Raw genomic sequence first — 13,493 nt, 5'->3', positions numbered from 1 at the left:
GAAGTATAACTTCTACCGGCAGTCCCACTGGACTGCCACACCCGTTTTTTTTTAAGTTATACTTCTATACGCGCTCTCCACGTTGGAAATTTGTACGGGAGTGAATCAGTGAAATCATTACGTATGTAAGATAATGAGTAAGAGAAAGACAGAAGATATATTTTCTTCTCTCTTCCCCTCTCGAGTATAAAAATGTTCCTTTTGTATATATATTTAATATTATACATATAATATATATACATATAATATATATATATATATATATATATATATATATATATATATATATATTGTTATGATGTGTAAAATCGAGAAAAATATTGGTTTGTTTAAAATATTTCAAAATTCAATAACATTAAAATAATTCAGATAAGTAGGATAATATCCAACAAACATTTCGGAGAAGGAAAGTTATTAAATCCTTGGATTTCCTGTACTAAACAAAGTGTAAGCTTTACATCAATCATTTCTTTGTTATACTTGAGTGACCCGCATAAGTTAAGTGAAAGCCAAAGAATTGAACGGGGTTTTTCAAAATCCATTAGTGCAGTGATTAAAGACAATAGAAGGGATTATAGAAAGTGGTTTTTGTTAGTTTTTAAGATTTATAGAAAAATATTATTTGTAAATAAGTTTTAGGAAATTTATAAGCATAGGTAAAAATTTGTTTGTTATCGAAATGAAGAAATGGGGGAATTGTGACGAGTTGTGATTGGCGGAGATTGAAAAAGGTGGGATAAGTGTGTGGGAGAAAGTTTAGCGAGATTGAGGAGAGAAAAAAGATATAGGCAGTTGGTTTCCAGATCTAGTGGAGGAACAGTGATTGTTCTCTGGCGGTTCCTGAAATGTAGCAAGCAGTAGTGTTGAATGTTAGTGAGTTTTTGTGGAGTTAGTGTATCTGACAGAGGCTGAAGCAGCAAAATATTGTAAGTCATATTTCTCTACTTATATTCCAAGAGTCACTGTTCAGGCCAACGAGAGATTCAGTTTATCGTAAAGAGAAGATATTCCAAGAGTCATTTTTCACTCGGGCCAACGAGAGATTCAGTTTATCGAGAGGAGAAAGGCTATCATAATTTGAATGATTTGTGCTTTTGAAGGAGATCATTAAGGACGATATACTTGCAACAATCTGTGTAAGATTGCCGATTACATAGGGAGCGGTTGAGAGGAGATAATATAGTCTACAAGGAACAAGGATTTGGACCACTCATCATCAGAGAGAGATATTTTGTTTTCTGCAGTTTTTTCTTTTATTGATAACACAATTTTTACACTTAATTTAGAAAGGATATAAATATTTTGATTAGGAGAGTTAGAATAGTTCGGAATTTTGAGATTTCAATTAATTTTGTTTGTACCATAAATTTTGATTGTTCACGTACGGAGAACAAAATTTTGAGAATCCTTATATGAGATTTGTTTATTGAAAACTTTTGAGTGTGAATTATTTCATTATTTTTATTTCAATATATATTGTTAGATCATATGTGTTTTTTATTATTCCGGTATTCTCTGGACCTTACCTTTCACATGTAATAGCATAGATATTGAAGCACGAATTTAACCCTGAGATAAAAGAATTAAAAATTGTGATAGAGTCATAATCATATCATTTAAATAATTTTAATTAATCAAAAAAATTAATTAGCTAATTATTGCTTGGCGCACCAAGACTTAAAATATCACAATAATATATATATATCTATATATCTATATATATATATATATATATATATATATATATATATATATATATATATATATATATATATATATATATATCTACGGCATAAAGAGTAAACTCCGCCCATGTTAAAATTAAGGTTCAAGTGAGCTCCGCGGTGAAGTGGACACCGATATACGGAGCTCACTTGACCATTCCCTAATATTGGCTATGCGATTCGTTAACATGTATAGTTTCATAATTTTTAAAAATTTTGTAGAGTCCATAAGTACCCCTGTATCATAAATGTATATCGCTTAGTTCACTTGTATATATTATAGGGGTCGTTCAGGTCTTTTTCACTGTATATTGGAACCATAAGTATATCGGTTTAAGTAAGCTCTGATAGTTTGGCAACTATGCGATTAAGCCGTATATTTTAAGCGTATATTCTAAACGGTTCATACGGACTCCTTAGTCTTTATTTTTGTTATCGTTCATACGCATTACAGTATGTAATAGATATGTCTACTACCAAATACCTGTTTTTGGTAGGTACGTGCTCTTCTAAAAATAGCTTTATAGATACAAAAGGATTTCGTTACCAAGTTGGATGATTTTTTCATATGCGGAAATTTCCTAATGCATTTTGTTAACGTCAGTATGTCTTTATACGTTTTATTTAAGAATCCGATTAATATGAACTTGATTTATTTCATCCATCTATTGTTTAACGATATCTTGTAGCTTCTTTATTATTTTATTTCTGGTTTTGTTTGTATACTACATATAATTCTGGATAGGTTATCTTAAAATAAATATTTAAGTGCTAAAATAGATATTTTTGTGTAAAAATGGATAGTAGTCCGCAAAAAATAAAAGAATGCTTAATTTATCTAGCCAGAATATATCACTTTACCAATATTACATACTTCTGAATGGTAAGGTAATTTAGGGGTAATATCTAATCAATATAAATGGAGTTAGTGTCCAATTTGCAATGATTTTTATAAGCAATAGCTTACTGACTGTACTCTACATGTTCAGTTTAAATAATTAAACCTTGTCCCTTCAGAAAAGAGCAATTTAAATGGCAAAGTCAACTAAGAAGGTGTGAAGAATATTAGGTGTCTTGGTAGCTCCGATATTGTAGAGCTTATGTATGGATGTGAGTCTTAATATCCGCTGAATTTGGATGACTAATTTATAGCTAAATCTACGAGTTAAGTATGTGTTGGTGTCATTCATACTGGCAAGGTATATTCGGTAGCAGAAGCATAGAATGCAAGCGTTTACGTTTTAAGGGTGGAAGGATGTTCTTCTCATTTTTAGCTGACAAGTTTGTGGAGAATAATACTTCTGGTCCTCAGTGTGCCTTTTAGTTTTAAACAAAGTTCTGTGAATGACTAAGTGTAATACAAACTATCTTCAAGATATTTATAGCAAGTCCAGAGTATAAGGATTTCATGACACTATTGGATGTTCAGATTTGTGAAAACGTCTTTCAGATTTGTGAAAACGTCTGTGTTGGGGACATTAAAGTAGCACACCTGAGTTTTTCCGGGGTTTGGCTTAAAAACGATTTATAGTCTATTTTTATTGTGTTTAAAGCATGATTTAGATTTTTCTCCACTTCAGCAACAAAAGTTTTTGGTTGTGCAATAACAGATGTGTCGTATACATAATAAAAGTCCTAGTATTTACTGGTATGGGTTGATGGTTTGTGTACATTTTATACAGTGTAGGTGCCATTACGCTACCCCAAAGGAGACCGTTCTTCTGCGTTCTCCATCTGCTATTCTTACCATTGAGAAATACCAAAAATCTTCTGTTGTGTAGGCATACGCTAGTAAAACAAGTAAGTTTATTACCTAAGGAGATATCATATAGATTTTAAAAAAATGCCCTCTTATTTAAGGTGTCGTAAGCTGCAAATTGCTGCTTAGATTGACAAATACCACTCCTCATAACTGATATCTTTCGTACCCATCTTTGCTGTGTTGGGCAAGATTTAGTATTTGTGACGTACATGATCTTCCCTGTCTGTAGCAACTTTTGTCTTTTAATTTGAGTTTTTCTTCTGTTTTACCTCTTGAGGAGTATTTTGTAAAGTAAAATAAATATATTGACCAAAAGCTTTTGTGGTCGTTGGAGTTTTTGCCAGGTTTAAGCAAGGCATAAACTTTGTCTTTGCTTTGTTTGTCTGCAGACTTTGGATATCAGTAACTGTTGTATTTTTGGTCAAAGTTTATAATAAGCTTTGTGCTCAGATCTTCAGTCAGTGCCGTACTATTCTTTATTATATACGTAGATAGTGGATCCAAGCTCAACATCGTTAAAAGGTTCCTTCAGCTGACTGGTTTTGTCCTCTCTCATTTTAAGTTTTTCTTTGCTTCTTTGCCGGCAGAGATAGCACTTTCACGTTTATTATGTGATTTTCAGCGATCAGCTTAATATCAAATACACTATTTTTTGCCCTCTATGTGTTTTCTGCACTAGAAATACGTCACATTTGTGCTAAGCGCATATGTCTGATAAGGTTAAGTAAAGTGTCTTTATCTCTAGATATGCCCTTAATATTTATAGACATAATTAGAATAATTGATCCTAAAAAGGACCGATTTGACAAAAATCATATTGAACGGGTGATTCTGATTAGCCGATTAATTAATTATTTATTATCCAGGGTACAACTGATTACAGTGGTCTTATTTGTACTCAAATTTTCGTAAAGGCTTCTCTTTTGTACCCCATAAGAAATGGCTAACTAACTTTTCATTAAAAATAATTTTACATACTCGACGATATTTCGAATCAGATTTGTATAGTAATAACTATAGTTAATATCGAGTCTCTTTGTGAAAAGTAAATGAGTTTGTAATATCGGTTACAACTCATATATGAATGATAAGGACATAAACGGTTAAAATTAGTGCACAGAATTTTAACTAAATATATCGGCGCCATTGTTCAGGAGATGGATTTATCCCAGAGATTAAAGGTTAGTATCCCAGGATTAAAGTTGGAAAATAATTCTGATAACTTTTCTATTAATCCTGATCTAATTAATACCTAAGTTTTACTTATATTGTTTTGTCAGCGTTCTCGTCACATTTTTAATCAATAGCACTTAAAAGCAACTTACAAAAGTCCGAATACTAACCAATACCGAACCGGAACTAATGCCAAGGTCTAACAGATATATAAAGATAGCAACGTCATACAAGAGACTAAATCTCAACGCCAAAGTTACGCTGGCTATATCCAAAGGCTTTCTAATAACTGCATTGCCAAGTTAAACTGGGAGAATTCCCCGAGAGAAAAAATGCCCTTAGGACGTCCACGAATCAACAGGGGAGGTAACATATGGTCAGATTTAGGAATAATGGGACTACCTACCGACCCATCATATTTATCAACACATGCCTGTACAACCAACTGCTATCCAACCTACAATCAATCAATCAATACTTATCTGTTGGGAACTATCAAATCTATTACATGTAGTCAAACGAACTAGGCTTAATAAAAGTTATCTTAGGAAAGGCACTTCAGAAATATTGACATATATTTTTAAAACGTTATTTACGTGGCTAAGTTTTCAATAGGAATGAGGAGACAAAAAGCAGAAAAGCCAATAGAACCTTGTTGCGTTCTGACTATACTATGACGATGACCTTTACAATAGCACTGGTTTAATCACTTTTTTATATATCCTGATGTTAGGGATTTGTATTAGACTTCTGGATTTAAAAGTGTTATGTGGGTTATGTTTACATTAGTTAGCTACCTAAATATTCCATTTTATTTCTTATGTGACAGCGTTATCTACGATACCTAAAACGCTGCAATTTTTCAAAATTATATGGGTTTATTGTTACGTTATGCCCTACTCTACGTCCTCTCTCTTGTATGTTAAAGACAATTTATTTAGTTTTCTCATTACTTACTATCAGACCGTTTTTTACTGCTAATAGCATTATTTTATAGCATTCTAATATTTAATCTATGGATTAAATCCGGATAGTAAATAGATATTTTTCACTTTCTCGGAGAAATAATATTCTAACATACAAAATGCTATTAAATTGCTAAAACCTTTCTTGCATATTATATTTACTTATGAGGGACCGCAGCAATATCAGTACCATAATAAGGCGTATAGTCCTGGACTGGCTAATCGTTGGATAATTGGAAGCATGAGTGTAGCAGTTTTAATGTTTTCGGGACTGCTACCTGGTATCGGAGAGCAGAGATATCAGTACCAAGTTAGTGCATATAGGAATTGTTGCTTGAACTTTATTATTATTAAACAGTACTACATTTCCTAGTAAAATCGTCATGACTTTACAGTAAGAAAAATTTTCGAACATTGGTTATGGAAACATCATGTACATACCACCGGATTTCCTAGATCGACATTCAGCAAAATCCTTTTAATAATGATACGGGAGTAAAAGTATAAATATCTGGGAGCTTACATCAACAAAGAATTAGATTAGGAAATCAGGGTACGAATAGAAATGACAAGGGCAGCGTTCTTAAAATTCAAGCAATTGTTCTGTGACAAACATCTGAATACTGCGCTGAGACTGAGGTTTGTTGAATGTTACGTCTGGTCTCAACTATTGTACAGAGTAGAAATATGGACGGTAAAAGCGCAAATAGTTAGGAAGCTTCAAGCCTTGGAATATTGGATATACCGGAGAATGTTGAGAATTCCATGGACTGCCAGGGTCACCAATGAGGAAGTGCTGAGAAGGATGGGTCGAGACAAAAAATTGTTGAGAATAATAAAAGTACGCAGGACTGCATACCTGGGACACATACTAAGGAATATAAAGTCTTCTGCAGGCCATCATGCAGGGTAGAGTCGATGGCAAAAAGGGAATAGGTAGAAAGAGGAAGTCATGGCCGCGAAATATTCGTGACTGGACAAACATGACTGTAGACGAATTATTTCACGTTACAAAAGATAGAGATACTTTTAGAAATGTGGTCGCCAACCTTCGTTAATGGGGACGACATAGGAAGAAGAAGAATGATACGCTAAACAAAAAAAAACAGAGATGAAGATAGGCGCCAAGAAACTCTGTGTTATAAAACAGTTGAATAAAATACAGATTCTCGATTCAAATATTCAAAAATTTAGTGAACACCATACTAAAATAGAAATAACGTCTATTTAAAATGCAATTCATTAATGGCTCAAGGTACAAAGCAGTCCTAGCATCTGCTAATGATATTGAGCTTATAAGAAACTCTCTCCCGTCCGCAAACGACATCTTCAACAAAGTGAAGAGAACACGAAAAATGTTTCACTTAAAATCAACAAAATAAAAACCAAATACAAGCGAATCAACAGAAGAAAGCAATTCAATACATCTAGATAAAATATTAAAGTCAACAACTATAATTTCGAAAGTATGGAACACTGTAAATATCTTAGATTAATAATCACGGTTAATAATAATGTCACTAAAGAAATACAAAGCATAATTCATTTCAGACCTATTTTAAAACATGAATGTTTTTTAAAACAATAAGACCGAACATATTATATTATGTAATAATTGTAATAGATATGTTGGCTAGAATCAAATTACCATAAAGTCACCGAAATATTTTATCTGAGTAATGACTCACTACTGATTGCTACGTTACGTTATACGATACATTTATAGTTAAAAGCGAAATTATTAGGTGTTATGCCATGTATAATATATGTGTATCTATAAAGTATTATAGTAAGATATTGAATTTCCTACATTTAAAAATCGAAATATTGAAATTAGACAGTAAAAAATTATAATTTTAAGATTGATTTATAAATTATTATAATTTAAATTTTACTACTTTGTGCAACAAATATTGTACATCAAAAAACGTAGCAATGGAAACATCGGAACGTACATTTATATATTAAATTTTTTAGTGTCATTAAAAAAATACTAGTAAATAAAAATGGACACTTGCATTTTCCAAGCTTATAACAGACACTAACTTAAGTTTAAAAATAATTAAAGCAAGTAATATAAATTACCAACATAAAATATTTAACTACATTAACCAAGTATTTGTGAAATTTCGGGATGACTAAATTGATTGATATTTAAATAAATTTCAAGTTTCAAAACGTACCTGCTGTAAAATTTAAAAATCTACGACTAATCAAATTATTGGCAACATCGGAGGAGTTTAGTTGTGTACGCAAAGAAATGTATACGGATCCCAAAAGTGTTTCAACCTATTACGGAGTCCACTTAATCCGACGTGTTGGTCAGAGTCCACATACAGCGCTACCCAGATAATAATATACACGGTGTATATTCGTCTGGAGTTAGTATAATACCGTTTTCGTACGGGGCCCACATTAACCGCTAGATCTATATATATATATATATATATATATATATATATATATATATATATATATATATATATATATATATATATATATATATATATATATATCATCATCATCATCATGTGCAGCTTTATCAACCGTTTCCAATTACGGTGCAGCCTCCCTTATTTCAATGTTATTCTATGTTCTTATTATTATTCGACGATGTCTTAGTTATACGTTGTTCTAATAATTTGCGCTCATTTGCGCCCATATTTTTCTATCTTGTGCTATTCGAGACCACGTTGTTCCTGTTAATTTTCTAATATCATAATCCCATCTGAGATTCGGGCGCCTCTTTGGTCTCTTAGCGTTTAATTCTATTCTCTTCTTATCTATATATATATAGATATATATATATATATATATATATATATCTATATATATATATATATATATATATATATATATATATATATATATATATATATATATAGATCTAGCGGTTAATGTGGGCCCCGTACTAAAACGGTATTATACTAACTCCAGGCGAATATACACCGTGTATATTATTATCTGGGTAGCGCTGTATGTGGACTACGACCAACACGTCGGATTAAGTGGACTTCGTAATAGGTTGAAACACTTTTGGGATCCGTATACATTTCTTTGCGTACACAACTAAACTCCTCCGATGTTGCCAATAATTTGATTAGTCGTAGATTTTTAAATTTTACAGCAGGTAGGTTTTGGAACTTGAAATTTATTTAAATATCAATCAATTTAGTCATCCCGAAATTTCACAAATACTTGGTTAATGTAGTTAAATATTTTATGTTGGTAATTTATATTACTTGCTTTAATTATTTTTAAACTTAAGTTAGTGTCTGTTATAAGCTTAGAAAATGCAAGTGTCCATTTTTATTTACTAGTATTTTTTTAATGCATTGACACTGAAAAATTTAATATATAAATGTACGTTCCGATGTTTCGATTGCTACGTTTTTTGATGTACAATATTTGTTTCACAAAGTAGTAAAATTTAAATTATAATAATTTATAAATCAATCTTAAAATTATAATTTTTTGCTGTCTAATTTCAATATTTCGATTTTTAAATGTAGGGAATTCAATATCTTACTATAATACTTTATAGATACACATATATTATACATGGCATAACACCTAATAATTTCGCTTTTAACTATAAATGTATCGTATAACGTAACGTAGCAATCAGTAATGAGTCATTACTCAGATAAAATATTTCGGTGACTTTATGGTAATTTGATTCTAGCCAACATATCTATTACAATTATTACATAATATAATATGTTCGGTCTTATTGTTTTAAAAAACATTCATGTTTTAAAATAGGTCTGAAGTGAATTATGCTTTGTATTTCTTTAGTGACATTATTATTAACCGTGATTATTAATCTAAGATAATTAAAGTGTTCCATACTTTCGAAATTATAGTTGTTGACTTTAATATTTTATCTAGATGTATTGAATGAATTGCTTTCTTCTGTTGATTCGCTTGTATTTGGTTTGTATTTTGTTGATTTTAAGTGAAACATTTTTCGTGTTCTCTTCACTTTGTTGAAGATGTCGTTTGCGGACGGGAGAGAGTTTCTTATAAGCTCAATATCATTAGCAGATGCTAGGACTGCTTTGTACCTTGAGCCATTAATGAATTGCATTTTAAATAGACGTTATTTCTATTTTAGTATGCTGTTCACTAAATTTTTGAATATTTGAATCGAGAATCTGTATTTTATTCAACTGTTTTATAACACAGAGTTTCTTGGCGCCTATCTTCATCTCTGTTTTTTTTTTGTTTAGCGTATCATTCTTCTTCTTCCTATGCCGTCCCCATTAACGGAGGTTGGCGACCACATTTCTAAAAGTATCTCTGTCTTTTGCAACGTGAAATAATTCGTCTACAGTCATGTTTGTCCAGTCACGAATATTTCGCAGCCATGACTTCCTCTTTCTACCTATTCCCTTTTTGCCATCGACTCTACCCTGCATGATGGCCTGCAGAAGACTTTATATTCCTTAGTATGTGTCCCAGGTATGCAGTCCTGCGTACTTTTATTATTCTCAACAATTTTTTGTCTCGACCCATCCTTCTCAGCACTTCCTCATTGGTGACCCTGGCAGTCCATGGAATTCTCAACATTCTCCGGTATATCCAAAATTCCAAGGCTTGAAGCTTCCTAACTATTTGCGCTTTTACCGTCCATATTTCTACTCTGTACAATAGTTGAGACCAGACGTAACATTCAACAAACCTCAGTCTTAGCGCAGTATTCAGATGTTTGTCACAGAACAATTGCTTGAATTTTAAGAACGCTGCCCTTGCCATTTCTATTCGTACCCTGATTTCCTAATCTAATTCTTTGTTGATGTAAGCTCCCAGATATTTATATTTTTACTCCCGTATCATTATTAAAAGGATTTTGCTGAATGTCGATCTAGGGAATCCGGTGGTATGTACATGATGTTTCCATAACCAACGTTCGAAAATTTTTCTTACTGTAAAGTCATGACGATTTTACTAGGAAATGTAGTACTGTTTAATAATAATAAAGTTCAAGCAACAATTTCTATATGCACTAACTTGGTACTGATATCTCTGCTCTCCGATACCAGGTAGCAGTCCCGAAAACATTAAAACTGCTACACTCATGCTTCCAATTATCCAACGATTAGCCAGTCCAGGACTATACGCCTTATTATGGTACTGATATTGCTGCTGTCCCTCATAAGTAAATATAATATGCAAGAAAGGTTTTAGCAATTTAATAGCATTTTGTATGTTAGAATATTATTTCTCCGAGAAAGTGAAAAATATCTATTTACTATCCGGATTTAATCCATAGATTAAATATTAGAATGCTATAAAATAATGCTATTAGCAGTAAAAAACGGTCTGATAGTAAGTAATGAGAAAACTAAATAAATTGTCTTTAACATACAAGAGAGAGGACGTAGAGTAGGGCATAACGTAACAATAAACCCATATAATTTTGAAAAATTGCAGCGTTTTAGGTATCGTAGATAACGCTGTCACATAAGAAATAAAATGGAATATTTAGGTAGCTAACTAATGTAAACATAACCCACATAACACTTTTAAATCCAGAAGTCTAATACAAATCCCTAACATCAGGATATATAAAAAAGTGATTAAACCAGTGCTATTGTAAAGGTCATCGTCATAGTATAGTCAGAACGCAACAAGGTTCTATTGGCTTTTCTGCTTTTTGTCTCCTCATTCCTATTGAAAACTTAGCCACGTAAATAACGTTTTAAAAATATATGTCAATATTTCTGAAGTGCCTTTCCTAAGATAACTTTTATTAAGCCTAGTTCGTTTGACTACATGTAATGGATTTGATAGTTCCCAACAGATAAGTATTGATTGATTGATTGTAGGTTGGATAGCAGTTGGTTGTACAGGCATGTGTTGATAAATATGATGGGTCGGTAGGTAGTCCCATTATTCCTAAATCTGACCATATGTTACCTCCCCTGTTGATTCGTGGACGTCCTAAGGGCATTTTTTCTCTCGGGGAATTCTCCCAGTTTAACTTGGCAATGCAGTTATTAGAAAGCCTTTGGATATAGCCAGCGTAACTTTGGCGTTGAGATTTAGTCTCTTGTATGACGTTGCTATCTTTATATATCTGTTAGACCTTGGCATTAGTTCAGGTTCGGTATTGGTTAGTATTCGGAACTTTGTAAGTTGCTTTCTAAGTGCTATTGATTAAAAATGTGACGAGAACGCTGACAAAATAATATAAGTAAAACTTAGGTATTAATTAGATCAGGATTACTAGAAAAGTTATCAGAATTATTTTCCAACTTACAAAGGTCCGAATACTAACCAATACCGAACCGGAACTAATGCCAAGGTCTAACAGATATATAAAGATAGCAACGTTATACAAGAGACTAAATATCAACGCCAAAGTTACGCTGGCTATATCCAAAGGCTTTTTTATAACTGCATTGCCAAGTTAAACTGGGAGAATTCCCCGAGAGAAAAAATGCCCTTAGGACGTCCACGAATCAACAGGGGAGGTAACATATGGTCAGATTTAGGAATAATGGGACTACCTACCGACCCATCATATTTATCAACACATGCCTGTACAACCAACTGCTATCCAACCTACAATCAATCAATCAATACTTATCTGTTGGGAACTATCAAATCCATTACATGTAGTCAAACGAACTAGGCTTAATAAAAGTTATCTTAGGAAAGGCACTTTAGAAATATTGACATATATTTTTAAAACGTTATTTACATGGCTAAGTTTTCAATCGGAATGAGGAGACAAAAGCAGAAAAGCCAATAGAACCTTGTTGCGTTCTGACTATACTATGACGATGACCTTTACAATATAAACAATACTTGAGACAACTGTTTGTCTCAATTCGGTCATTCAGAATTATGTCTGTATTTTTTAATTTGCTACTTTCCATAGATTCTAATTTCCATAGAATCTAAAGATATCTTAAGACCTTTATTTTAAATATACTTTTTTAGTAATGCAAATACGTAAATAGAACCTGGAATATACATGTAACCTTTAATCTCTGGGATAAATCCATCTCCTGAACAATGGCGCCGATATATTTAGTTAAAATTCTGTGCACTTATTTTAACCGTTTATGTCCTTATCATTCATATATGAGTTGTAACCGATATTACAAACTCATTTACTTTTCACAAAGAGACTCCATATTAACTATAGTTATTACTATACAAATCTGATTCGAAATATCGTCGAGTATGTAAAATTATTTTTAATGAAAAGTTAATTAGCCATTTCTTATGGGGTTCAAAAGAGAAGCCTTTACGAAAATTTGAGTACAAATAAGACCACCGTAATCAGTTGTACCCTGGGTAGTAAATAATTAATTAATCGGCTAATCAGAATCACCCGTTCAATATGATTTTTGTTAAATCGGTCCTTTTTAGGATCAATTTTTCTAATTATGTCTATAAATATTAAGGGCATATCTAGAGATAAAGACACTTTACTTTACTTAACCTTATCAGACATATGCGCTTAGCACAAATGTGACGTATTTCTAGTGCAGAAAATACAGAGAGGGCAAAAAATAGTGTATTTGGTATTAAGCTGATCGCTGAAAATCACATAATAAATGTTAAAGTGCTATCTCTGCCGGCAAAGAAGCAAAGAAAAACTTAAAATGAGAGAGGACAAAACCAGTCAGCTGAAGGAACCTTTTAAAGATGTTGAGCTTGGATCCACTATCTACGTATATAATAAAGAATAGTACGGCACTGACTGAAGATCTGAGCACAAAGCTTATTATAAAATTTTGACCAAAAATACAACAGTTACTGATATCCAAAGTCTGCAGACAAACAAAGCAAAGACAAAGTTGTTGCCTTGCTTAAACCTGGCAAAAACTCTAACGACCACAAAAGCTATTG

Source organism: Diabrotica undecimpunctata, chromosome 5 (genome assembly GCF_040954645.1).
Source record: "Diabrotica undecimpunctata isolate CICGRU chromosome 5, icDiaUnde3, whole genome shotgun sequence".
In the NCBI taxonomy this organism is placed as follows: Eukaryota; Metazoa; Arthropoda; class Insecta; order Coleoptera; family Chrysomelidae; genus Diabrotica; species Diabrotica undecimpunctata.
This window is presented reverse-complemented; position numbering follows the sequence as displayed.